At 42.5% G+C, this 27,610-nt stretch overlaps 1 long non-coding RNA gene across 1 annotated transcript; it reads left to right on the top strand.

Moving 5' to 3' along the window:
- The first annotated feature begins 2,208 nt into the window (after window positions 1–2,208).
- On the top strand, window positions 2,209–8,008 carry LOC115591839 (uncharacterized). The gene is made up of 3 exons (XR_003986026.1): window positions 2,209–2,420; window positions 2,760–3,028; window positions 6,358–8,008. It is a non-coding gene; the product is annotated as an uncharacterized LOC115591839 (long non-coding RNA).
- The last annotated feature ends 19,602 nt before the right edge of the window (window positions 8,009–27,610 follow it).

Here is a 27,610-nt window from a genome sequence, read left to right as displayed (position 1 = left end):
ACAAACTAATGCAGACAAAAGGGAAGATTTTTATTGCCTCAAACATTATGTCACTGGATTATTACAAGATGCACAAGGCGTCAACAGCATTGTGATGTTGAGGCTGGTTGAGAAAGAGCTAATTTGAAATACACATTGTGCAGTTTAAAGAAATGTATAAGATGAATACAATGGAGTAGGTGCAACATTCCCATTGGAAGTGTGAGTGTGAGTTTGGAGTATTGGCAGTATATTTTTTTTAGAAATGTGCTCACATCCCTTCATCGTCTAGTAAAAACCTTGATGTTGGAAATTCCTCAGATGAAAAAAAAAAAGTTCTTCTTTACACATTTTCAGTTAAAATCAACAATTCGAAAAAAAACACCCTGGATTCTCTGAAACATGCTGCAACAAAAGGTCAAAAAGCTTTCGATCCTTTCACCAAAGTTAGATTCTCATGTACAATACATTTAGTGTTATTATGCTTCACTCAAATAATTGTTACACAAATTGTCTTTCATGACGTTGAATCAACCCTAATTTGACTACATTTCCAAACAATGACAAAAGTCGCGGTAAAGACAAACCGTGTGACCCGTTTGGTATCATGATAAATTAGTATTAAATGGGAGTCGTCCTCTTTTCTCTTGTAAAAGTAATAAACATTATTCCTGTGATGACAGCACAAAGGCCCGTGTTGTGGTTGTTTGGTCGACTTTGTTCGGGACACAAAAGGCTCAGTGTTCCTCGGGTCCCCCTGCCGACTGATCCCGGAGATTTTTTTAAAACGCTAAATCTGCAGAGAGTGCAGAAATAATGTTGGGACAGCGACCAGAGCAGCAGGGCAATTAAGACAAATTAATTATGGCGGGGGCGTGCGAGCGGAGCCCGGTTAAAGCCTGAACCCACAGAGGTGTCAGAGCCACATATATAAGAGCTCTCCAAGAAAAAAAAAGAAAAAAAAAAAGGGGGCTGTGGTGGCACTCGCCCATTTTGCTATCTCATTATCTACAAGGAGAGAGAAGCCCACTTTGTGACCCCGACGTAAAGAGACCCCTGATCGCCGACTGTAGTCACAGCGAGAGCCGCCGTCTGCTGTTCCGCCGGCTGAATGCATGGCTGAGCAGAAATTAAACGTGTGCTCCTGCTCCCTCAGCCAGGTTTCCTCTCCAAAAAAGATGGTCCATCGCACTCACTGACCCGTTTTTTCCTCCTTCTCATCTACATGTACATAAATTCCCCTTTCCTCACTGAAATATCTATTATTCCTCCCTTGTTCCCTCGCCATTTCATTGGCTGAGGTGTCCAGGGAGCCGGGTGACCTTCTTCCCTTTTGACTAAGTCTTGTCTGGAGTGCAGCAGAAAATCACATGAGCGACTTTTCTTTCCGGGACGGTGAAACTCACTAAAAGTTACAGGAGCTATCAGTCTGCTATGTATTTTTTTTTTTATTTCTATTTCTTCCATTTATTTCTGGGTAAATTTCTGCCACGTGCTGTGTTCAGCTGAGGTGCAACAGTGAAGATTAAAGGACACACACACTCTTTATTTTATTGTCCCTCTCAAGCACTGAATCAAACATATTAATTAACGTTTTACCGGTAGCTTCACATGTTCATGTGCGCGCCTTCCTTTTGTTCCTGGAAGTGAAAACTTGCTTGGCAGCTCTGAGCAGCGACAATCGCTTTGTTCCAATAGGATCAGGAACAGGAAGAGAATCATGAACATCTCATCATAAGCTCAGGCAACAAGTGAAAACATCCCCAAAACCTGAATGAGCAGAGACACTGACACAGATCCGTGCTCCATTCTTTTGTAAAAACCAAATCCCTCTTTTCCTCCTTTCTCAGCCATAATATGGCTTCCAAGCGAGGTCCAGCCAGAAATCTTGCGGCATGGCCGTGAAATAAAGGAAGTGCTGCCATGCCTGACTATGCCAGTGAATAAAGCCAAAGCAAATTGCTTAGGGAGAGTTTGGTCCAATTGGATGCCATCCCTTGGTATGTAATTCCCATGGCACGTCGTTGGCAATGGCGTTGCACGCCTCAATCAGGTGTGGGGGCCTGGAGGAGGCCCGGCTCATTTGCATGTCCAAGTATGAGGGGAATTCCTCTTAGGAAGGAGCCAGGCTTTGATGTGGGCATTCCCACTTGGATTACGGGACTAAAATAGACAGTAATGGATCAGTGAAGTCATTCATCACCAGTGTGCCGGTTGCCCAGTCCTCCTTCACCTCCTAAACCACGCTCGGCTTCAAAGAGAGCCGTCCATTGAGCTGCTTTCGCCAGGACACTTAACTGTAGACGAGATCGAGGTAAATGAGCCGGGAAGTGATGACATTAATGTGCGATCGGTTCGATGATCCATCACTGTCGTAAGGTCACTTCCACATATTGTTGGCAGAACTGGGACACACGGACAATGTGGCTTCACTAAAAAAGGTAAGGACTTTTATTTTTTGCACATATCAGCCAATGTGCTTTTACTTACAACTGTTCGATAAGCAAGTTTCATGTTATATACAATTTAAATTCATTTAGAAAATTAGCTATCAATTGTTGCCTATAGTGAGACAGTGAACATTAAACTGTAAGTAACAGGCTGTGTTACAGAAGTAAGAACATTTACTTCAGAATAACATTGATATTTCTAATAAGCACAACTACTCATGGTGACTTTGTTGGTTATTTAACATTTTTTAGTTTGAGCAGCATTTATTGCACACCATTTCCCACAATCCCACTGCAATTCCGGTTCCGAGTTCTTGTTAACTTTTACAGGGGAGCAGTAGAAAACATCCTGACTGGAAACATCACAAACTGGACAGGAAGAGTCTACAGCGGGTGATTAAAACCGCCCAGATCATCACTGGTACCCATCAACAGAACATGTGATATGTGAGGAGCCTGATGAGAGTCACTAAAAGACGACACCCGTCCCAGCCGCAGCCTGTTCGCCCTGCTGCCATCTGGCAAACGATACAGAAGTGTCCGCTGCCGTACCGACAGACTACACAGCAGCTTCACTCTCTCACCTCTCACCACACCAGGTATTACAGTTTCTGTTTCTAAGATGTATCTCATCATTAACTTCTTTATTTCATCAAAATAAATTAATCTTGAACATCAGCAACTTGACGGGCGGTTGAAAAGATCACATTAGAAAATAAATTGATGTTGCAGTTGTACTCCTTTTTGATAACAAATTAATTGTTGTTCAATTTCTTACATGCACGTAAATAATTTGTAGTTAGTTAATAGTTTTTTGTTGCAGAAACTGAAGTCCAGTATTTTACTCTCCTTGTAGCTCCGTTTTGGTCTCGGCCACTCGTCCAACAGCTTGGTTCTGTGTCGATATCATACAGCGGGTTTATCTGCCTGATGTCAACGATGATGAGACCTGTGACACTGAACCAAAACAATGAGCTGAAATACACTAAAATGCAGTACAGATCTGCAGCCGACTGATGATTCTCTGTGGGTTCAGCATTAAGAGCCCCTTCAGAGTCACACATAATCATTTGACTTGTTGTTAATATAAACATATGATTATAAAGTGCAGCTGTAAGAGACCTCAACTAGAAGGGGCGGATCAGAAAATACACGAATCATGTTTAGAACAGTCATAGATTATTTTAGAAGGCAATGTCAGACATGAGGACATTTTTACACGAGTCATCAGCTGGTAGCATTACAAAATATCTCACTGAAATATTGAATTGTTTATTCTGTTTCCAAATATCTGCTTTAAAACATTGATCATCATAAACTAACCTGAATCCACAGCTGTGAATCTCGCGGCTCGTGCACTCTGCAGAGCATGTGTGCAGGGTCATGACAGTTTACATGTAGACAGCTGCTTAGCAAACAATGCTCAGTCATCCAGGACAAAACGAATGCTTTATCGCGGTGGAGCTGCTCTCGGGACACAAAGAGGGACAGGCACTCGGGATTGTGACATTTTCATTCCCTGTTGTTTTAAGGAATCAGGCGAGGAGTGGTTGAGAGCCCACATCCTGCTTTAATAAGCCAACATACAGTATGTATTAGCGTGTTAAAGGAACAGGTCATCCAAAAAACTAAAGTTCAGTCATTGTCTAATCACCTCCATGCTGATGGTGAAGTTTTGTTGTCAACAAAACATTTCTGGAGCTTCAGAGCAAAACAGTGCTGCAGCGTTCTCGTAACCAACTGAAGCAGATGGGGACTTGTTATAAAACGTGAAGAAAACAAGTGTACAAGATGCAGAATTCCTTCGTACAGCTGGTCTGACATAATCCAAGTGTCTGGAAGCATCCGGATCCTAAAAAGACGCTATTCACAGCCTTATTTAGGCTGAAAACTTCACTGTGGCTACTAGCTAAATCAAGCTTGCAGTCCATTTGAGGTGGGTACACTACGTTAAACATGTGTAAACTGTGAAAAAGCGACCAAAAGAAACAAAAGAAACAAATATAAAATGGCTCCATTAAAACCTTAAATGGTCCAACTTGTTCACCCACTTCAGACGGTTTAGCTTCGCAGCTACCGCGAAGATTTCAGCTTAAAAACATGTGTAAATAACATCTTTTTAAATCAATCTTTAAGCTTCTGAAGATGTACACCTGATTCCATGCGGGTGAGCTGTATGAAGCCATTTTGTGTTGTTCGTTGTTGTTGTTGTTTTTTCTCTTTTACGTTTTTTAACAGGTCCCCATCTGCCTCAGTTGTCTGGGAGAACGCTGCGGCACTATTTTGCTGTGAGGCTCCAGAAATTGTTTGAGAGCGATGAATCTTCATCCGACTCTCCGTCAGCATGAAGGTAAACAGATGCGACAACATTTGAATTTTTTGGGGTGAACTGTACCTTTAAAATCCCCGTCCAAAGCAAAGCACCCAGCCTCATATGAATGGAGGTTGTGTTTCATCGTGTAACATTTTCAATTCATTCCTACTTTTGACTTTCACCACCAACAACACCTTCCATCACTGACGACCGTGTGGAAACTCGTTATTTACTCACCTTAACTGCATGTTACTGGTTCAACCCCGCTGGTTTGATCTTTCACTGCGTGTCTGTGGACATGATATCCGCCCTGTTTTCCACACGGGAGCAGCTACCAAAAGAGTTTTTTTTTACCACTGCGGCTGTGTATCTCGCCACAACAGGTAAACTGAGAGAGGACAGTTGTGGAAGAAGGAAGGAGAGGGAGAGACATGGGAATAAAAAAGATAAACAGTTTGACCTTCTGTTTCTGCCAATTTCCAGTGGTCGCCCCCCTCCTTAGCCTTCTCTTTCCCTCTTTCGCCCTCAGCCCTGTGTCGGACGAATCCTTTTTGGAGGGATAAATAGCACTGCTGCGCTTTGATAGCCCCAGTCCCAAACAGCAGCTACCGATAAATAAAAGGAACTTTCTCCATTTATCTCTGTGAGAAAGAAGTTCCTATTAGGGTCCCCATAGCCACGGGGCCTTTCCCTCCTTCACTGCACAGCTTTGTAGATTGCCTGCTTGGTTTAAGGTGCTATTGAGTGCTCACCAGGACAATTACATGCCAGGACCCCCCTCCGGAAATGTCCCTCCCCTCCACTTCCCTCGCCCGTCCTGTACCTCTGTGCCAGTGTTGCGACGAGATGCTATCCGCGATAGGGCTGGATGGGAGCGGTGTGTGCGGCGCGTCGTGTAATTGCGTGTGCATGTGTGTGTGTGTGAGCTCCCTGCTGGAAGAGGGGACAGAGGCGGTAGAGTGATAATGGCCCTCTGAATGGTATGGAATAACGTATCATTGCTTAGTGCCTGGAGTCAGACAGTGATGCTAATGCAAATGGTTTTTACCCCCACCCCTCTGTCTGGTATAATGATAGCCCCACAAACAGTATGTATGAAGAAACAGAGCGGAGGAGGTGTATAAATAAAAATAGCGCACACCTCAGTGAAAATGACTTTTTGTTGCCTTCAGGGAACTTAAGACACACCTTTACACTTTCCCTCCGGGCCTCCTCTATTTCCTCCTTCTCTTGATATTTTTTTTTTTCTTTTTTTATCATTTGATAACACATAAAGTAGAGATTTTCTGCAAGGAGCAATATAGCGGTGAAAAAAAAGAATCGTGCTGGGTTTTTTTAGAAAGACTTGGCCCTCGACCGGGCATGTCAATCTCATTTCCAACAGCCTCACAAAATCAAGGTGTTTTCAGCACATAAAATGAGATGTGTGTATTGGTTATAGGGTGCACGAGTCCAAGGCTTCACCTTGAGAAGATACTGATATTTTCTAGCATATTGTTAAATCACAAACAGCTAACCGGATGATGCTGGTGTGCTTTTCAAACGCGGCGCCTCGCCGGATGAATGGCCGCCGAAGAAAATGCGAAGAGTCTGAAGCTATTGTTTGTCTTTCAGCCCGAGTCTCTGAGGAAGGCATCGCCACAATCGCAACTGTGGGCAGTTTGAGCCGGAGCGCGTGCAGAGGAAGAAAGACGATGCCATAAATCTCCGACCACTGAGGAGAGAGCGCGAGGGCTGATCCAGGATCGAGGCCGAGGATCTTAGATCCTAGAGTGCCACAAAAGGCATCTATCAGAGCGAGGACAGCCTCTGCGCTCATCTCTGCAGAAGCATTACTGGGATGCGGAGAGCACCGGCGTGTCGACTGGAGCAGCTTCCTGCCCCACAGCACCACCGGAGGAGGAGTCCGCGGACACGGAGGGGAGACCTGCTGCCGAGAGGTTTCTGAAGACGGGCAGTCTGTGAACTGATAGAGGGGGGCTGTGCTAATCAAGGAGCCTGCAGGCCCTGGCGCTCCTGCTCGGGCCTCTTCCTCCTATATCCCCACTCCTCTGTCGACTGCGTTCACTCAGTTTTACTCTCGGAGCCTAAGCTCCTTTTATTTCATGGTGTCACTTTTCAAAGGCTTGTCTTTTGTCTTGTGAAAAAGCTGTGCGACTTAGCCGTCCATTTGTGGAGTGGACTTATTGTTGAATTGTTGAAACTGTCTCTTGTACAGAAACACTGGCGCAATCTGAAACGCAACAAAAACACATAATGATATCCTTCATTATCAGGATCCACTGTGCATCCGTGTGTATTATTAGCACAATAAGAAGTCCGTGTGTCACTCTGGCCGAAGGGATGAAATCCCCACCTTTCTATTTCTGTTAAAGGCCAAAATAGTGTCTCTTCTGACAGCTGGGGCAGCCTTATATAAATACTATAAATGGTCACCCCCTTACACAATGCCTTTGTAATATATCATTTGGCTTCACAGTGCCCTAATATCTGGGTAAAGTTTCATAAGGGTGCCTTTTGGCGGCCTGAGCTAAGTGGTCTTAGCTGCCTGTGATAGGCCTGTGTGCTGAGCAGGTTCTGGAGATAGCGGCTCTCTGGTGGCATGGCTTCTCTCATAGGTCCCTCCCTGGCAGAAAGCAAAAGAAAGGGAATAAAGACGGGCTGGGAGAGAAAGGAAGGAGGCAGGAGGGAATTGACACAGAGCTTGGCGAGGAGCCAGAGCCGGCCTCCTCGCGTCTAATGTACGAACGGGGATTTATTTAAACAGTGAGAAGAGAGGACAGCTTCACAGTGCCAGATTAATTCCGCTTTTTATTCAGAAAATAAAAGAGACTTTGAATTATTAAGAGATAGCGGGATTAGAGGCCTCTCTTTCCAACCCCAATCTACGCTCCTTTTAATTTCCACTTTATTAGAATTCTTTTTGAAGTATTTTAATGTGGACAAAAGGAGAAGAAGAGAGAGAAAGCAGAAAATATTAAATATCAGTTAAACTGCATTAAACATAAGCCCAAGCCTCCATTTTTTTCTCTCTCTCTTCTCCTCACAGTCATATTGATCCTACTCTTTCACTCCTCAATTATCAACTTTTATTGTAGGTTCAGCCAAGTGCAGAGGCCGATTTTGAAATGAAACGGCTTCTATCTCCTATTCATCCTCGGGGCGATGGGGCTGCGGTGGGGTTTCTCGCTCCCTCACACTCTCTCTTCACTTCACTTCCTTAAACCCCACTCAAAATGTGTCAGCGAGGGCGATTGTGTAGCGCTCCGAGGAGGAGGAGGAGGAGGAGGTGGTGGAGGAGGTGGAGGCTGCCGGTTCTCACGTCGCCTCGGCTCGGGTCAGCGAGGAGGGTCGTGGGGGATCAACAGGAGAGGACAGGCACAGGTCAAACTGTCTCGGTGAAGTGCTCTCCAGCGGACAGCGGCAGCCATCTTTCTTTGAACGAGAGAAAGAAACAAAATAAACACGTCGGACGCAGTCCTCCTGCCGGCATCCGCGGCCACAATGCTATATTTTTAGCCGCCCCGCGTTGACTTAACACGCACTTCATGCTATATTTGCTTCTTAGCTCCCCATCGAGGGAGCAGCCTGCCCTCACGTTGCTGGCGAGCCGAGGCAGTGCAGCATTGTGCCCTCTACAAATCTCAGCAGCCATAGGAATTTGATTGTGCCGGAGGATTCTCTCTGTCAGACAACCGGTCCATAATCTCTGGCAATTCTTTGTGCAGGAGGATTACCACTGAAAGTGTTACCACATATTTACAACTACTCCACTAACTCTCAACAGGCTCTCCTGCATCCAGCCCAGCCGAAGCTAAGCCACGGTTAACATAGGAAATCAAGCTGAGATTTAGGACATCTCCCTCTGAATCTAAGCGTGTGGCTCTATCTGTACAAATAAGAAGGTCTTTTTCTCTCTCTCTCTCTCTCTCTCTCTCTCTCTCTCTCTTTTTTTTTTCTTCTTCACAGTCGAGTTTAGCACAGATTTAACCTCGAGGATTACCTGTGTTGGGGAGAAAGAGGGAACACATCTGTTTATGTGTAAAGCACTTGACACGGGCCTCCCCAGGGATAGATCAGTTGGCCCGCAGTAAACACGGAGCCATTCATGTGAAAATTATCACCCTGTAATTAACAATTCAGGTTTACACAAGAGTAAATTGCAGGAGAGGGTGCAGCCATTGCTCTTCTCTTCTCTTCCACGATGTGAATGCTGGATTCCTAAATAAATAAATAGATTAAAAAAAATAATAAAGCAGCACAAAGAAAGTGGAGTTAAACTACACACTGTGTTTACCGCCTCATGTTTTTGTATTTGCTCTCCTCAAAGCGAAGCGAGGGTCAAGAGGCCGTTGCAGCAGTCCTCTTTTTTTTTTTGTGTGTTTTTTTTAGCATCTGTGTCTTATCGCTCCATCAGAGCCCAAGTGTTTCATTCAAAGTCGGACTAGATAGGCCTTGTGTCTGGCTGTTGTTATTGAAATAAACTGGGCCTGTGCTGCCACCCCGGCCTACCCCCCTCTTGCCCCTGTCTATTCCGAACAAGTGTATCTTCAGAAACACGCCAGCTTGTTATGGTAATGACCTGAACGCTCCCCCCCCCCTCCGGTTCTGTGTGTGTGTGTGTGTGTTGGGGGTGAGGCTTCGCTTTTTTGGGGGAAGAAGGAGGGGGTGGGGGGACCAAACAGGACGTAGTGGGGCAGGGCTTTTCATGACAAAACAAGGCTTGTATTATCCAAACAAAAAACATATCCAATCAGTGTACATGTACATTAAATCATATTTTATTGAGTTTCCTTGCAGGCGCTCAACGTGAAATACGATTAAAGGAGCACTATGTAGTTTTTGGGAGGAAATTTTAATCAGATTTTTATGTCCCAACAAACACAATTTTAAAAAATGTCTTTATTTTCATGACTGAATAAACAGCCTGACCTCAAAGGAAAATACAGTGTCATACTGTTTTACTTTGTTTACATGCGGCGGACCCTGCCATGATTCTAGCTTCAGACAGTGTTCTGGGGACCTTTTTTTCCTCTGAGAACAGCTTGTTTATTCATGTACTGAAAAAATAAATATTTCCGAAATTGTATAATATCCTCATCAGTATTGTTAACATCTGAATTACTTTTCCACAACTACATAATGCCCCTTTAATATGGGACTTTGCAGCTTGTGTCTGTGTTTAAACATCCGTAGAAAAAGTAAAAAGTAGAGCGTTAACGACACACATATTAAATCTCCCTTTTTGTTGTTGCCGCCATCTCCCTCAAACACACACACAGACAACACACACACACACAAACCAAACTATTATGTCAGCCAGACTCGTGGCATATGTAAGATCTTATTTCCATCATTACAAAAATGCTGGGCACAAACTGACAAGCATAACCTGAGCACTAAATGGAAATCATCCAATATCTGATGCTAACAACAGCCAACAGTAGGGGGAATAGTGTCGCTTCTTTGACAAGAAGAAATCCCTGGCAAAATAATCCGCGAGGAATGTTGACTGGATGAGGTTTAGGAGGAAGAACTACAACTGCGGCGGCCCGGGCAGGAAAATATTTCTCCTCGCACACCCATGCACGCACACACACACACACACACACACACACACACACAGTCTGTCCTGCTGTACTGAGCGGCTATAATTAAAATAGCAATGAATTCAACCCCACGGACAGGAGCCTCTCTAAAAGCCAATTGTGGGGCCAGATAGCATAAAGGAGGAAGAATTGTGTGCGCGGAAAAAATAAACAGAGAACAATGTCAGAAACTCCGTGTTGAAAGAATGGCCGATAAGGATCATCTATTTAAACAAACCTAATGCTTGACTGCTTGTTGTGAGCTACATTTCATACATAAAATATGTTCTGTCACTGATATTGCTCCTTATCTAAAGGGAGAGAGGCAGACGGAATTTGCAGCCTGTGTGCAAGCAATGGGCTGTTTGTGGAGAGTGATAGAGGCCCAGAGCTGGAGATGCACGGCAGATAACATCTGTCTGTCTGTCAGGCGTGCAGGCGGGCTGGAGCGGTGGGGAAACACAGGGAGACAGAGACAGAAGGAGGGGGCAGGAGACAGAGTGGAGTGTGGACCAACAGACCAAAAGGCCCTGCCTCCTGAGGAAATAGGTGACTCCCAACACACCGCGCCACCCCTTCCTCCCACATCATACAAGCCCTGTCAAATGCCAGTTCACTTGTAGGATATTCCCCAGTGGACCGTGACAACAAAGAGAGCAGAGTAAACAATACGCAAGCTGCCAGTGGATGCTCCTGGATGTGGTGGTGGTGGTGGTGGGGGGGGGGGGACATTACAGCAACAGTGGGTCATGTTAAGTGAAGTCAATGTGAAACTGTAAGGTGGTCATCTTTGGCCCTCTGCCGCGATCCAATCAGAGCTTTGCCGTTATCGCGCTAACCCCCCTCATTATGTAACCGACCTTGGTGTGAGAGGAGCGCTCATGATGAATTAGCCTGGTGGACTGAGAATAGACCGGCGCGGCAAAGTCAAGGCTGCGGCAGCCCGTCGGCGGTTGCAGTTAGCTGGTAGGACGTTTTCACATTACAGAGGCAAAGAGGTCGGGTGAGCGCCGAGCCACGAACACAGCAACAAACACGGCAAAGAATCCTTTGTGTTCCCCTCTATAACACAAAACAAGCCACAAATGTGCTGGATAGACCCAATTACCAACGTAAATGTTCATAACTTTACAAATGTTTAGGATCAATCTCTCTTGTCGTAACGCTGTGGTTGAGCTCTGCTTAAGATTCCGCACAAAAACTTCATGGTTTGGCTTAAAATATCTCTCCTGGTGGCTACAAAATGCCTGGGGATGGTCTGACTTCTGTCAGAAGCGGTCAGTTTTGGTTGCCAATAAAGCAGCTGGAGAAAGGCCGATTTCCTGTGAAAAAATAGCCATTTTATTGGCACAAAAATGCCCAAAGATGGACCAAATTCCAATGAAAAAATCGCTGGTTTTGCTTGCCAGTAGCATGGCTGAAGATGGCCAGTGACATGGCTCGAGATGGCCTTCCATCCCGAGTGAAATACACAATTTTGGTCAACACAAAAATGGTCGGACTTCCCCAAAAATAGCTGGGGTTTTTTTGCCATCAAAAGAAGCTGGTTTCTTTTGCCGATAACACGGCTGGAGGTTTAATTTCCTGACGAAAATCGTTGGTTTTGGTCTCCACAAAAAGAGCTAAAGATGGTCCAACTTCTCGCCAAAAATATCTGGTTTTGGTCACCAACAACATGGCTGGAGATGGTCCACCTTCTTGTGTGAAACAGTCAGTTTAAGTCAACACAAATGCCGGGACAGGTCCAACAGTCCATCTAAAGTAGCCATTTATTTTGATAGCATTAAAACAGCTGGAGATGATCTGCCTTCCTGTGAACACACCTGGTTTGTTCACAAATAAAACAGCTGGAGATGGTCCAGCTTACCGTCTCAAACCTCTGGTTGATGGTCCTGGAGATGGTCCAAAATGCCTCCACAGGCTCCAACTGCGGTTGCCTATTTGGCAGCTTTGTAGCTTGTTGTAACACCACCTACTTCCTCTACACCTTCTGACATGAAAATCCACTAATAAGCATATAACCTGAACGTCTGGTTCCAATGTCAACCTCAGACATATCAGTGGTGTGCAGGTCCTGTTGACATCTCATCCCGGTGGCTGAACTTGTTGTATTGTTTAATGCATTTTACTACATGTAGGCATGTGAGAGGGCAAAGGCTGCACAAGTATGCATGTATGAGCATTCAAATGCAATTGCTGATCTTTCCCCACCTGGGCTATGTAAACCAGGCCGGATATTTAAACAGGATTATCTGCTGGAATAAGGTCTGAGATGCGAGATGCTGCCGTGCCGAAAAATTCCATTTGTCAGATCACTGGCTTCCATGAATACTTAAGAATGGAGAGGGGGGAAAAAATCAACTGCTGAGTATCCCAGACTAATTACACTTGTAGAACACAGCGAGGCATATGAAAAATAAATATATGCACTTAATTTAAAGAAAGAGGAGCACTTTAAAGTCAAATGTGGCATACATTGGGAGGATTGTAGCTGCTCGTGCTGAGCACAGAGGTGAACGGCGGAGCAGGAGGGATTACCAGGCGATGTCGCGTGGCAGATGATCGACCTGGAGATGAACACTGCTCCGCTTCCTTCTTACCTATTTGCACACAAAACTATTAGCAGAGACACAGAGACCCGGTGGCGTTTCACAATTTGATTTGTGAATAAGTGAAATGTAAAACTTACTGGTTATCAACATGCAGGCTGGCGTGTTAACGTCTCCTCCGGCTACTCATTGTGTCAGTATTGTCCGGTTACTTTGAGCCTGCTGGGGGGGGGGGAAAATTCACTTTTGTTTATCCGACGCTGATCAATATTCACCTGCTCTCGTGTATAGATTCATTTTTTTTTTCTCCCTATATTTGTCCAAGTCCAAACCTGTGGGGAAAACACAACCACACACATGAAAGTCACTTTAGCCGCTGCTCAATACATCAGTACACATTGATTGGACCTTGCAATGACATTCATACATGGCTGAGGACCTTAAACTTCAAGGGGGAAAAAAGCCCTTTAAGATTATTAAGATCAGATATGACAGTAATGCAAACAACTGCCCTTAAAATCAATAGCATACCTAAGCTCCAGTGAGTAATTATTTCTGTGATTAGTATTGATCAGCTGTGTCAAGTTTCCATTTTATTGGTAGAACAGTGCCGAGACACCTGACACGGCGCTGGAGACGTGAGTGTGTGTGTGTGTGTGTGCAAATGAAGTTCAATGGAGACTTTTTCCCACATGGAGACATTAAAAAACAAATATTTAATCCACTCAGGCGATTCAAACTCAAGTTTGTTAATCAGCTGTGCACTTTTACATCAATCGGACAATAAAACTACACGTATATTCATATATTACTGGTTTGTTTCACCACATACTGAATGTTTTGCAGGAGATGATGTTCACTCCCGATGGTTTCTGCCCCCGTGAGTCAAGTGCTTCACCCCACATGAATGATGGGGAATGTGGCCGTGATGGATGGTGGGTGTGCGCGGGACTTCTGTATGGTGACACTACATTTCCATATTTACCACACAGACACGAGATTGGTATCAATAGACTCATCTAACTCTCGGCAAGAGAGCGAATAAGCATCTTTTCCAATATGAAACTATTACCGCTCGCCCCCTAAGGTTCTTACCTCTGCTATTTGTCAATTCTTAGAGCTATTTGCCTTTTCTTGAACTAGATGGAACTCGATTTGTGTTGCTAAAAGCGCCAAGACATTACATTAGACTCACTTAACAGGAATTTCTTTTTCCTGAAACATGACACGGTCACTCAAGATAATATACAGACTTTGTTGTAAGCAGTGTAACGTAGGAACTATTTTCTTTGTAGACTTCAACAAATCAGTGTCATTTGGAAGGAAATGTGTCGTCACTCATGGACGAGAGGGGCAGGAGGAAAACCTCAATAGATCTTATTCAGAAGGCGGACATTTTTAGGTTCAAAGTTGTATAAACGTAGAGGAACTGACAAATAATTATCATTTCATCCCATCCTGATTAACCATCACCTGTTAAATATGATGGATAGTAGAATATTGGAGGGACATTAGCAAATGTTAGCATTTAACCACTTCCTAGCTAACATTACCGCTTGTTTACATCCAGTGTGTCTTTCACTTCAAGGCTTAAATAAATGTACCTGACATGTGCGTCAATATTCTACTTTTTCTATCGTATTTTACAACAAAAGAACACAAACTAAAACAAATGACATGTTAGCGTTGGCTAGGAAGTGGGTGAATGCTAACATTAGCTGACTATTATCACATATATGTTGTTAGATGTTATTAGTTTAAATATGACCTGATGACCATTCAGATTTGTCACAATGCATTGTGTGAATGAATATGGTGTGTGTTACCCTCTTCAGCTGGGCCATAAGGTTAGCTAGCTTTGGTAGTTTTGTTAGCTAGCCTCTGATTTTGGGGTGAACTTTTATGTTAAAACAGCCCCTGCCCCTGACTTTTGTAAATATTCCACTTTTTTCTTAACCCTGTTTGATCATGACTAATACATTTCTCCAACCTTAAGTGCTTTTGTCGCTTCAGAAACATTTTTAACATTTTTAACAGGTCAATAAAAATGTTTTTCCTTCTAATCATATTGATAAAAAGAGTAAAAAAAAACCAGATACTTTAAAGTTCTATCTTTACGTCTCAGGTGTTACATTCTCATTACGTTCCATTCTTAGCGTTTTACTTTTAGGTTGGAGGCACACACACATTTTCCCTTCCACCATTTCTCCTCTGTGGTTTGCGCTAAAGGGAGAAGATCAGTAAGACAAGTGGGTGATCTATAGTTTTTCCCTGAGACAGATTGTCTGGAAGGTTGCAGAGATTAGTCACATCTGGGGCTTTTAAGAATGCTGCAAATTGTGGCCTTTCTTTAACGCGGCCGATAAGGCATTAAATGAAGGGAGCTGCCTTATCAGCCCGCTGCTACCCATAAATCACAATTGCCTGCTCCCCTCCATGTACCCCTGGTGGTTTCTATCTGCATCCTGGGGGCTGGCAAGATCCCACCATCACCGCCACTACCACCACCACATCGCACAATAATCACACCATTTGCCTCCTAATTCACCCTCCGCAGACAGTGCATTAGGAGCATTCTTCCATTATGTTTCCCACTCATCCGTTCTCTCTCTCGCTCTCTTTCAGTCTGTTCTTCTCTGCCTTCCGCCGCCTGTCTTTTCCTTGTGTGTATTCACAAGTCTTCAAACGGGGGAATCATTCTTCCTGCGAGTGCTATCAGACTTTAATCCACAGCAAAACACTGACACTTCAGTACCAATTCAAATGAATAGGATGTGCAAAACAGCCTTTAATGGGATATTGTTCTCTCTTTGTCTCATTCAAACCAAAAGGAAAATAGAGTGGATAGCATAAGCTTTAATGAGCTTGTGTAAGTGACTCACATTTAATTATTTCTTTCTTCCTTTCCCCCAATAATTATATGGCACTGACAGTGATTTTGTTGTGCTTGCCTGACAGTTGAAATTGCCTGAGCTCAGGAGTGACTGAGACAGAAAAACACTCACAATCCACCACCAGGAACAATTTAGAACCAAGAAATGATGTTATAAATCTGTTTTTTAATGAGAGACACAAACCGAATCATAACTGAGAAACCAACCAATCAGAGGCCGAGCCTGGTTTCTATTCAGCATGTTTTTTTATTTTATTTTTTAAATTGCAATTTCTAGCACGAGTTTAAAGGATTGGTTCAACAGTTTGGAAAATATGATTATTCACTTTTTTTTTTTTCTGCCAGGAGGTAGATGAGGCAATTAGCGTAGCTTAGCATGCAGACATGAAGCAAGTAAAACAGGAAGCGCGGCTCTGTCATAAGTTCAGACGTTCACCTCAGAGCGCCTCAGAAGCTCACTAATTAATTTACATTTTGTGTCTCGTTTGTGTCATCTGTACACAAACAGAAACAGAAATGATTATTTCTGGTGTTTGGGAGTTATGTGATGTAATGTTTTTTTGTTCGGCTGTTTTAACTCCCCACAAAACTACAAGTTGTTTCCAGTTTGCGTTTGGATTTAACAAAATAAATACAACAATACAACAGAAATGAGAGATTTATCCAGCCGTTTCTTTTTATAACTACTAGACCAGCTCTGGTTTTATTTTTTTCGAAGAACGATCTTTTGGCAAAGCTAACCCAGTAGTTTGACGCTTTTATTTTGAAAGTGTAACCAGATCTGGCATATTTACTTGCGATGAGAATATCTTGTTTTCAGAAGGAAGGCGTCAGTGATAATGTCGACTGGCGGGTCTATTAGACGGGTTTGGCGTGATGCTGGATTGATTTTACACGTACATGTATGTTTTAGTGGCAGCACATGTTGGTGTTCAAGCCACAGTTTGACAATACTTTACTATCAAGACACGTTTAAGGCAGCAAATATGTATGTTAAAGTATTTTGAAAACACACTAACTGATCAATATCAAATTATTTATAGTTACATGCTAGTAGACAAAAGTCTTGGGTGTAGCAGATGCCGCAGTGATGCATTCAAATGTTTTGGATGTTTAAGCATTTGACTGAGCTCTTGTACATTTTCTTACAAATGCGCCTTCATTTCTTTTTCTGGAATTTACCTTTATTCCTCAACGCACACTGTTATATTCAGGGGTACTGTGACTAGTGGTGTATGATGTTTACTAATTGCAGTGTCCCTGGTTGGATTCCAGTGTGGGATCTATGTTGAATATCATCCCATTTGCTCCTTTAATAGAATACAAAATATCTTTCTGATAACCCTTTGAACCAAATGTGAGATCGTGTTTGATTTAGAATTGATGAGGACAAAATAAAAATGACCACTCACGGATTAATTTCTAAATAATATTTTTTTTCGAGTAGACCTGCAGCTAACAGGTATTTTCATGATCAGTGAATTACTTTTTTATGATTTATCATCATTTATTCATCATTTGGTGAATGATATGCTGGAAAAAAAGAGAGAAATTCTGATTACCCTCTTCTGAAGCTCAAGTCAACGATCCAAAAACACAAAGATATCCAGTTAACAGCCACGTTAGACAAAGAAAAGCAGCAAATCTTCACAGCTGAGCAGCTGAAGTCAACTTAAATGACCTCTACTCGTCCAAAAAGGTAAAACAACGCTCAGAATTCCAAAAGATATAAGGAAACTATTCACTCCACGACGTGTCTTCAGCGGCGTTGAAATAATGGGGCCGTGCACAGAAGCTCTAAAATTCCATCCTAATTACTGGGAGACCTTTCCCGGCCCGTGTGTGTGTGCTTATCACTGGGTACCTGTGTGGCAGGTGATAGAGGTGAGAGCGGAGGCAGCCGACATGGCAGCAGCAGCAGCAGCTGATGGAGCAGCTAAGCCTGAGGAGGAGTTAAAGGCGTGGGCCTGGCCTGCGTTGTGTTGCTGGAGACCTAACTGGAGACAGATTAAGGACTGTGCATTTATCTTTGCTTGTAAATGAGTGACTGGCCAGTGTTGTTACTGCCAGGCCAGGGTATTGGAACAAGAGGCTTAAGATGTTATCAGAGAATGCTGTGCCTGCAGGCACTCTGAAGATTATAAGGCATGGAAAAAGACAGTGGGAAAAGTGTTGACAAACAACCAGGGGTTATTTAACATTAATTATATGCTAAGCTAACTCTCTCCCTGACCCATCAACACAAAGCTTATGAGACCGTGGGGGTTCAGCGTCCCTTTATCAAGGTCAGAAGTCATCAGTTCAGTTTGATTGGCTCTGAGCTGCATGTGTTCAATAGACAAAGAGTATCATGATGGAGTGAAACAACAGAGATACAAAACCGTTAGTCCTGCAGGCTACCAGCTTCAGTTTTGGACCAACTAGAACACCGATGGGCTCGTAGATAGACGCAGCATCTAAAACAAACATGCTGCAAATGAATGGTCGCATTATTATACAGGCCTTATTTCCTTCCTAATCGAGGGGACCCTGGATAAATAAAGTCTATGTTACCTTATTTTAGCACTTACATTTTTTGTACCATTTAACATCAGTTATAATATATGTAAAATGAATCATTAACCCGGGAACTATTTTTGCATTTCCACTGCAGACGGTACTCTCAAATGTCGTACTTGATCGTAAACAGGCTTCAGGACTAACCACCCTTGTTTATTACAGCAACAACACATTTTAACATGTGAGAACCTCAACAAACGTGACAAAAATACAGGTCATATTCTATTGGTGGAACCTGTCCATTACTTCCTGGTTGTTTATCATCCTCATCTTTCACAAACTGAAACATGAAAATAACTGTACCAAGTAAGTAAAGTTAGTTAGTCCAGATTTTAATGTCACGTTCTTTGGGTGCATCTGTGTGTGTTTAGGCCTCTGACGACACTCAGCACTCACCAGAGATTCCCGTTCTCTCTCCTCTTTCTGCCCTCTCCTCTCTTCATGTTCATGAAGTAAAACACATTCCCCCCATCAGTGGGGGTCACCTTTTTCAGTTTGCTGTTGAGAAGGAGTGAAGATGAATCGACTGTTCAATCCCGGAAGTTTTAAAGAAAGAAACTCTGAGCACGAGCAGGTGATTCTGGGTGTTTATTCCTCCGGCTCTGCTCCCGGCTCCCTCCTGCAGACCTCCTCCACTCTCAGATATGATCAATTATGTGTATTTATTTATATATTGTTGAATTTTAAAATGTGTTTGTATGTAATGAATTGCAGCTTTACTGGTGGCTGGAGTAAGGAGCATTGCAAGTACATTTTCTATTCTCATTTTAAATCAGAAAATACATTAAAATGTTATTATCATTGCTATAAAAAAGATAATCTACGATCATGTCTGTAGAAGTGAGCAGACGACACTTACCACGACTCTCGAGTGGGTCACATAAAGATCTAGATAAACATATATTAAGCCTCGTATCCTCCCTCTCTATACTGTCTCATTTAAATTTTAAACATTTTTTAAAAAAAATACAGATTTTACTTGTTCCACCTCTTGTTATCGAGCTGTTTGCATATTTTTGCATCAAGCGCCTTTGACAAACTGTAAGATACAGTAAGGGCTGTCATGCTCTCATTTACCGTCTCAGCAGTCTGACGCGCTCGTGCTTTATATATAAACATGATGCGATGATGATTCACTGATGTATTAATGCTCCATGCAGCGCCATAAGTCAAATTAAAGGTCTTCATACTCGATGCGTTATATTAAATCAGACCCGCGACTTAACCTGCCCGTGACTCATGACTCACTTCAGGCTCGACAGCAGCTGTGACACCTTGTCACCTGTTCTGACGATCTCTCTTTTGCCCCGGCAGAGAAATAAAATACAGTGTGTGTTTTTGGTTTTTTTTTAGTTTCACATCCTCTCTGAACCAAAGCCACCAGCAGCCATTGAGAATACAGTGTGAATGGAGATTACCTCCTGAAATCTCCTGTATCCCTGCTAGACACCACCCAGCTGCGCAGACACTTACAAACTGGTATTTTGGAAGACGTGCTTCCTCAGATAATTAGCTTTACTTTCGAGGATTACACCGGAAACGACAAAACACGGAACGCAAATGGCGGGACCTGAGGTTTTTCAGATCGCAGGCAGGAAGTACTACACCTTTAAACTTTGTACCATTTGAGATTAAATTAATAAAAGGTTAGACGGTTGGGAAGTCTTTGTCCTGTGGAGTCGCTGTGTTAGCTGAATCTGCATGAGCCCGAGTTGAGATGCCCACTCGTACCTAAATAATGGATCAGCGCTGGTCATCGCGTAATAGAAAGTGATAAAGTGGCAAAAAAATGTTTAAAAAATATTGAGTGTAACCGGGTCAGGGATGTCAAATGATAATCAATGAGCCTCTTTGCACATACTTACATACTTGCACATACTTTGCTTTGGTAAAACAGAAACAGCTAATCGGCGTTACTGCAAAACACTCTACTCTGAAAACACTTTTCTAACCAGCCAAGTGACAAAAACAACTAAATGATTGATAGATATTTTGGTCACTTTTGGTTACTTTCACTGTTAATCATCAGTGTATTTGTCGCTGCTCATAATTCCAAGAGACTGCAGATGTAAATGAGCTCTAAGCTAACTCTGGTACAACGCATCACATGGAGACATTTATGTTTAATATCGCACATATGGTCCCTCTACAAATAGAGATTAACTAATATACGACTAATGGGAAAGATTACAGCCGCTGCTTGAAAAAAGGGGCATGATTAACATTAAATTAGCATGTTATGTCTTTCCATTTGGGCTGTTTTCTTTCTTGGCACTAAAGTATAAATGCCGCATATTTGTGACTTTTTTTTAAGGGATTGAAATAGATAATCGTATCGTGGGCAACTGGACTTGTTACATTTTCCAACCAGTTGTCCAGCTGCCTACGATGCAGCACTTAGATTCACAATGACCTGGATGACTGAGAACCTTCAGCAACAGCTGTCTTTATCGCCTCTTGTATATTCTTTTCTCAATTGTTTGCACTTGTCTTGTAAAGAAAACTGTTCATAAAAATCACAAGTCAACATTGCTTCATTTAAAGGAGTCATAAAGCGATGACAATGGCAATATCCTTAAAAAATGCGACTTTAAAACAAACCTCCAGCGGCAAACTTGGACGGAGACATGTTGAAGATTGAGGTGTGTCACATAGATGTGTGTGTGTGTGTGTGTGTGTGTGTCCTGTGTCTGTTTTGGCGAAGGGCTTATTGTGTCACGGCACTATCTGACCTCATCCTGTAGGTAAGGACTTGGGCGAATACAAGCGATGAAAGCAGCGGCGGTGAAACTCGAGCTTTTGGACATTCGGAGCGAGATGATGTTTTGCCCTCCTCCCTTTAACCTCCTCGCTGCTCCGTACTTCAAATAGTGCTTGCGGGAGACGCTGGATTGTGTGTTACCTGTTAACTTCGCTGATACAACTCCTTAGAAAAGGGTTACAAACTGGGAGTGCAAGTCAGTAGTGCAGCCTGCCGGTGAATAACTCGGCTGTGGTGTATTTTTTTTTTTTGAAACGTTCATTACAGGTCAGAGGAAAGTAGGAGGACATCAGTGCTAGATGTCATGTTTTGGTGTCAGCCCCTCAGAATCAAAGAGCAAGGACTTCTTCATACACTCACCGCTGCCATACAGAGGAGGAGGGAGGGGGGGCTGATGTAGAGGATGGAGATGTACCAGTTCCTGCACCGGCTGCACCTACCTTCAATAGGCCATAATGTAATGCAGCCACAAGACGTGGTGCTTTTTTTTTTTTTGGAAGGGCCAGACTGATAATAAGCACACCCAGCGTATATGCAAGCAGCTAGCTGGCCATATGAATTGGGCTTGTGGAGATAGCAGTTTTCATTCTGTGTTAGATCTCCGAAAAAAAACCACAGAAAACCCAGCAGGTCTAAACCTTAAAGACGTGGACTCTTCTAGTTTTAGAGTTTTGTTCTGATTTTATAGTCTATTTCTAAAACATTGTGGTGGTTTTTCAGTGGATTAATGAACCGTTTGGTGTTATTATGAGAATGTAAAGCGTGCATTCTACAGATTGTGTGTATTTCAAGTGCTCCAAGGAATCCCGAAACACTCGTGGGTCACACACACAGTGGACGATTAAAGCTTCGTCACAGACTTACATATACATGACATAACAAACACTGCAGCTTGATTCTCCTCACAAGAGTCTAACTTTAAAAAGTAACAAGGACTACACAATGATACTACTGTTACAGCCCTCCCTAACAGCAGCTGTAATATAAATAACCTCATGCCAAAGCAAATAGATAAAACATTCAACTGGACTTAAAATGTTCATATTTTTTGCTTTTAAAACTCCCAAAACCAGAGCAGTGAGAATGTAATGGTCATTTTCTCTGATACATTATTTGTTTTCCCTGATAGAAGATCTCATGTTTTCCTGTCCTGTCCTGTTATCTCAAGAAAACAAATCAAGTTTAACTCCTAATCATTGGAAAAAAAGAGGGAATAATATGTTTGACCCATGACTGTTCAGTGTTTTGGTACTTTCCTCCCTCTTCAAGGCTTTGACATCTTTGTTTATCCGTGAAATCTGTCGGAGAGATGCATGGTGGCCAGAGGATGAACCCCTAATGACATGAATTGCAGATATAGACTGTAGAAAAGTCTGCCTTCTCTCAAACATAATGGACCTAGATGGGAATTGGCTTGCGTTGCTTAAAGCGCAGTGGCTCTTTCCAAAAAAATCATTACCTGGTTACTCAAGCTAATCCTCAGACCTTGTTGTGAGCAGTTTCATGAAGGACCTATTTTCTTTCTGTATTAATGCGCGGAAGGAAGCGTAAATGTGAGGCTCGTGAAAACGTGGGATGTAAACATTAATGGTGTCCTCCTCGGCTAAGCTGTAGCCTCAGCTAGCTCCGTTAGCTAGCCTCCTGTCCGTGAGTGGAGGCGTGCTTCCTTCTGTGCAGCGATACGGAAAGAAAATAGTTCCTCCATGAAACCGCTCACAGCAAGACCATCCAGTTCCATCATCACTGCAGGTAAGAGTATCGATAGGTGTTTTTGGGGTGTACTGTCCCTTTAACATCTTGTACTAAGGTAGTTAACATGGTAAACATAATACCTGCTTGACGTCGGCATGTTAGCATGCTGACACAGGGTTACAGCCTCACATAGCTGCGAGTTGAGCTTTCTGGACGGATGAATACAGATGTGTCGAGATGACTCTTCTTGTGTATAACAAAATCTAAAATGAGGATCTAAAAGAAGACTTGGACCGCGCTCCGCTCCTCCCGCTGGTTGTTGTCGAGGATACCGTCTGCACGTCTGTGTTTAGGCTCACTGAACGCTCCGGCGGTTCAGCGTGGAGAAACTCTCTGCGTGGCACCGGCGACGCTTCCCGTCTATTTATACGTCCCTATGCACACATTCGTTCACTTTCACTGACCTTTTTTTTTCATCCCGTCGTCGATAGTCATTCTGTGAAATCACTAACTGAAGCAGGCCGGGAGTAATATATAACAGGTTGACGACACGTGGGGGAGCGCGGGACTGTAATCACAGTGCAGACTGGGAAGACACAACCGGTGAAGGGAAACTCTTCTCGTCTGAACATTTGCTTGTTAAAAATCAATCTATTTCTACTATTTCACGTAATATGACGAGTGTCTGGTTTACTGTAGATGCACGCAGCATCACTGTCGGCCTCTCTGTTGTTATTTTCCACTGCGCAGACGAGATGAGGAGACTAGTCGGAACAAGAACAAAAGGGAGAGGTGGTTGTCTGTGGTTTTGTCTCATCGCCTTGGAAATGTTGATGGTTATTTCATGTGTTTGTTTTCACACGGCATCACTGGAGTTTTCCAATTCAGCCTTGTAATGTGCGGTGTTAATTGCTGCTGTATGAACAGAGCGGCTGGAAACATCCCTTCAGACAGGAGGAGTGTTTCGGTGTCGTGTTTACAGTAAACCGACGACTTTACAGAAGTCAGTGTTTAGTATTGACTTTTACATGTGTCAGTTGTGGTTCCCTCACTGATGATTATACACAATAATCCAGTAATATAGATAAATACTGACATCACGCTGAGAGAGAGCCCACTCGACATGAAGAGCACCTCGACTTATGATACTTGAAGTACAGATTGCTGATACTTATGTACTCTTATGGTATTAATATTTAGAATTCAGGACTTTCAATTGCAGCGAAAATGTAATTTAGAGATAATAAAGTCCTCGTAAGATCCATAAGGCTGTATCAGTGTTAATTAGAGCAGAATGAATGTTTATTTAAGAAGTTTATAAGATTGCACTTATTAACAATTAACACTTTTTGCAGCCAGCTATAAAAGAAAGATATCTATAAAATATGCTGTTAACATGCGCATAATGAAGAATTTATGAACATTTCTTAGGCACTGTTCTTGCTTTAGATGCAATAACTAATAAAAGCTTGTTAAAATGCTGATAAATACATATAAAGTTGGTATTAATCTTAATAATGCAACATAAAATGGCTCAATAACGGCAATATTGTGGGGATGAATGTTGGTACTTTCACGTAAATAACCATCAGTAATGTGGATATAACGAAGAAGTGGGTAGAGGCAGCTAATAATACAACAGTGCAAAAACTTACATCACTTAACAGTAATGCAGCCTTTAAAAACAGGACAAGACAACAATATCGAGATATAAAAATCTATACAGTCTCATTTAACGGTTTAATATCAATATATTTCCCAGCATTGACTTGTTCTTCTCAGTAGTGCAGAGACGTCTGCAGCCACGTTCACCGGGAGATGTAGAAACACAATCTGTGTTAACTAAAAGATTTAACAGATTTAAATATCTGCTGTGAGAACGGCCTGTAGACGTCTCTGGTGGGGCGATCACAACATTTAACAATCAGCAGCAGGTGTTGTAACTTATGGGTTACATTAGTTGATTTCTGACGTTATTTGGTTTACATCATTGATTAAAAGCTAATTTCATATTATTTTTTAAATTAAAAACAGAGTTAAAAGAATTGAATTCATAATACAGTCTATTGATACTGATTACATACGACATTGAATTTCTATTTGTATTTGCCTACAGAGGGTTCACTTTAAGAAAACAGCATGTACCATAATGCTTTGTGTGCTTACCCGGATGCTATTTAAGAAAAGACTGGGAGCAGTTTTTCTCTCCAGAGCAGCTACTAGTGAATGAATGAATGCCAAGTTATGCCAAACTGATATTTTCTGCACTTTTTTGTGTCACCCTTTTTTCTTATATAAAGCCAAGCTTTATTTTCCATTTCTGACGTCCTGTGAAGTTATTTTGATCGTAGTTAATCTACAGCGGGAGGTTGTTTTAATATCCAGATTTTCCCCAAAATGTGCTTTTATTTTCCCACCTTCATTGAAATAAGATGGCTGTGCTTCCCCTCGGAGTCTTTAGACTTTGACAGAAAGTGATGAATAAGCTGCATTTTCTCAACAAGAAGTTAATCACTGTAATTTGTAATAAACAGACAGACCGGAACACGAGATCCAGCGAGGTCCCGACTGAATACGTGCGATCTCGTTCCATAAAAAACCTGCAGGTCATTTGTTTGGCACGCTAACATGTTGATGAAGTTTGTTTGATATTGCTTTTTTTCTTTTCACATTAGAATAAAGTTATTGACTTTGGTCCGGAGAAGAAGGTTTCCATGATGATGACTAATTAGTGAAGACCAAGAGCGAGACGAATCGCCCGACATTGCATCTCGCGCTCCTCCCTGACAGGACGGCTGTTCGCTTGTAAAGGTTAGAGGACGTTATCGACTCCTTTGCTCTGTCAGACACAATCCAGAATTCATTTCAGCCTTTTTCCAACCTTCATTGACGCTCAGCCGCCTCTCCCTCACCCCCTTCTTTCTCAGAGCAACATGAAACAAACCAGAGAGCAAGCAATTTTATTGTTCAGTGGTATCTTTAATTGTGATGAAAAAGGATTATGTAGATTTCCGTAAGCCTCCCTGACAAGACATATTTTAAAGTGAATAGGCCATAGAACAGGAATATGTGTCAGTGGTGGAGGCTTAGTGGAACGTCTTCTCAATAATAGGGTAATCCTGGAGTCTAGGGATCCCTCATTTACCCTCTCAGCCGAGAGACGATGTGCACTGGTCTCCAATTATAGCCCATGGTCTCTTTAAAGACAAAGGGAAGGACTCAGACTGTGTGACTAAGTGTCATAAAGATATTGCCTTTATCTCTATTACTTCTTCCATTATAGAGAAGTAAAGAGCCGCTTTGACAGTTTAAAAAAAACACACAAAAAAAAACACAATAATTGATCTTTTGCCGGAAGAAACAAAGAAACAAACAACAGTGCAGCCACACACTGCAGTTAAGACTGTTTTCGACTGAAACGTTTGTCCGGATTTACTTATAATAAGTGCATTTATTAAAAACAAGAGATAAATGTAAAACCTTATAACCACATTAGGTATTTCTTACTTATCGAAGCTGTTCAGTTTGTGTTGACTGAATGTATTTTTATGATTAAACACATGATTTTAGACTTTGACATTTGCAGCACTTAAACCTCAGCTTGCCACACATTTGTCTCACGATGATGACTCACTGAGGTTTGTCGGTGGGTGAATTTAAAATCATGACAGTATTATTTTAAACTCTATTCAGCATCGCTTCTCAGCCCAGCTTACGATTTTGGCCACTCGCGGTTTTCCACTGGAAAAATCCCCTGCAGGTCATAAAAAATGTGTTTACCCACTGAACACCATTATAGAAAAGGACATCAGTAAAATTGTTTGACAAGCCAGCTCAAGCTGCAAACGACTAGGAGAGATGTCACCAAGTTCTAGCTGACTAGCACGACACATAAAAGCTGCATCTCAGTTTGAAGGTTGAAGCTCTCCAAGACCACGAAGGCCAAACCGAGTGTTGCTAAATGAGACGGTCAAATCTTACATTTAAAAGTGTATTCAGCCGCTATTTTTTCTCTCTGTGTCCGCATTCTCTTTTGTAAAATCAAATCCAGCCATAGCCAGCACGCAATGAATGGAGGCTTCGAAATGCGACCGCTGTGTCGGAGACCGTTTAGTTACAGGACAAAAGACCCCTCGCGCAAATAACCATCGAATACATAATGCGTAACAAAGCGTTAAAAAGATTACGTAGTTGAAAAGTGTTAGCTGAGACGTTCCTGCCGTTTGCAGATAATCACAGCTTCCCTCTTTGAATTGTATAAGTAACTCATAGCATGTAGCCTAATACCAAAATATTTTTCTGAAAACCTAAAAGCTTAACAACGTCATTTTCTGTGCAAAGATATTGATCTGACGTAAATTCACACACTAATCATCAAAGTGTTGATAAAGCCTGACAAACACAGCAGCCTCAGAGTGTGAGCTCTCTTACCTTACGAGACGTATTTTTTACTCACTTACTTACTTCCAGTGCAAAACTATCAAGAGGGACGTCGTCTTCAGGGGATTTTGGGCATTTCCAGCCCTTTTTTTTTTTTAAATTTGTGCATTTGAGTCTATAAAGTCACTGTAATCAAATGTTTGGATAGATATCATTCCAGACATGTGATGTGTGTTTGAAGACCACCTGCTTGAAGACCTCCTTGGAACCGAACCAGACGCATGCAGATTTGTGCCAACGTTTTACCAGACAGCCACTGATTCAGTGAGACTCAGATTCTGGTGACATCGGCTCTTCGGTGAAAAAATGGCGACACGAGCTGTTAATTGGCTTCACCGTCGTTGCTTGAAACGTGCACATAACTAGTCGCTTCCTACAGGCTCTC

Source organism: Sparus aurata, chromosome 11 (assembly GCF_900880675.1).
Source record: "Sparus aurata chromosome 11, fSpaAur1.1, whole genome shotgun sequence".
NCBI classification, from domain to species: Eukaryota; Metazoa; Chordata; class Actinopteri; order Spariformes; family Sparidae; genus Sparus; species Sparus aurata.
This window is presented reverse-complemented; position numbering and strand designations above follow the sequence as displayed.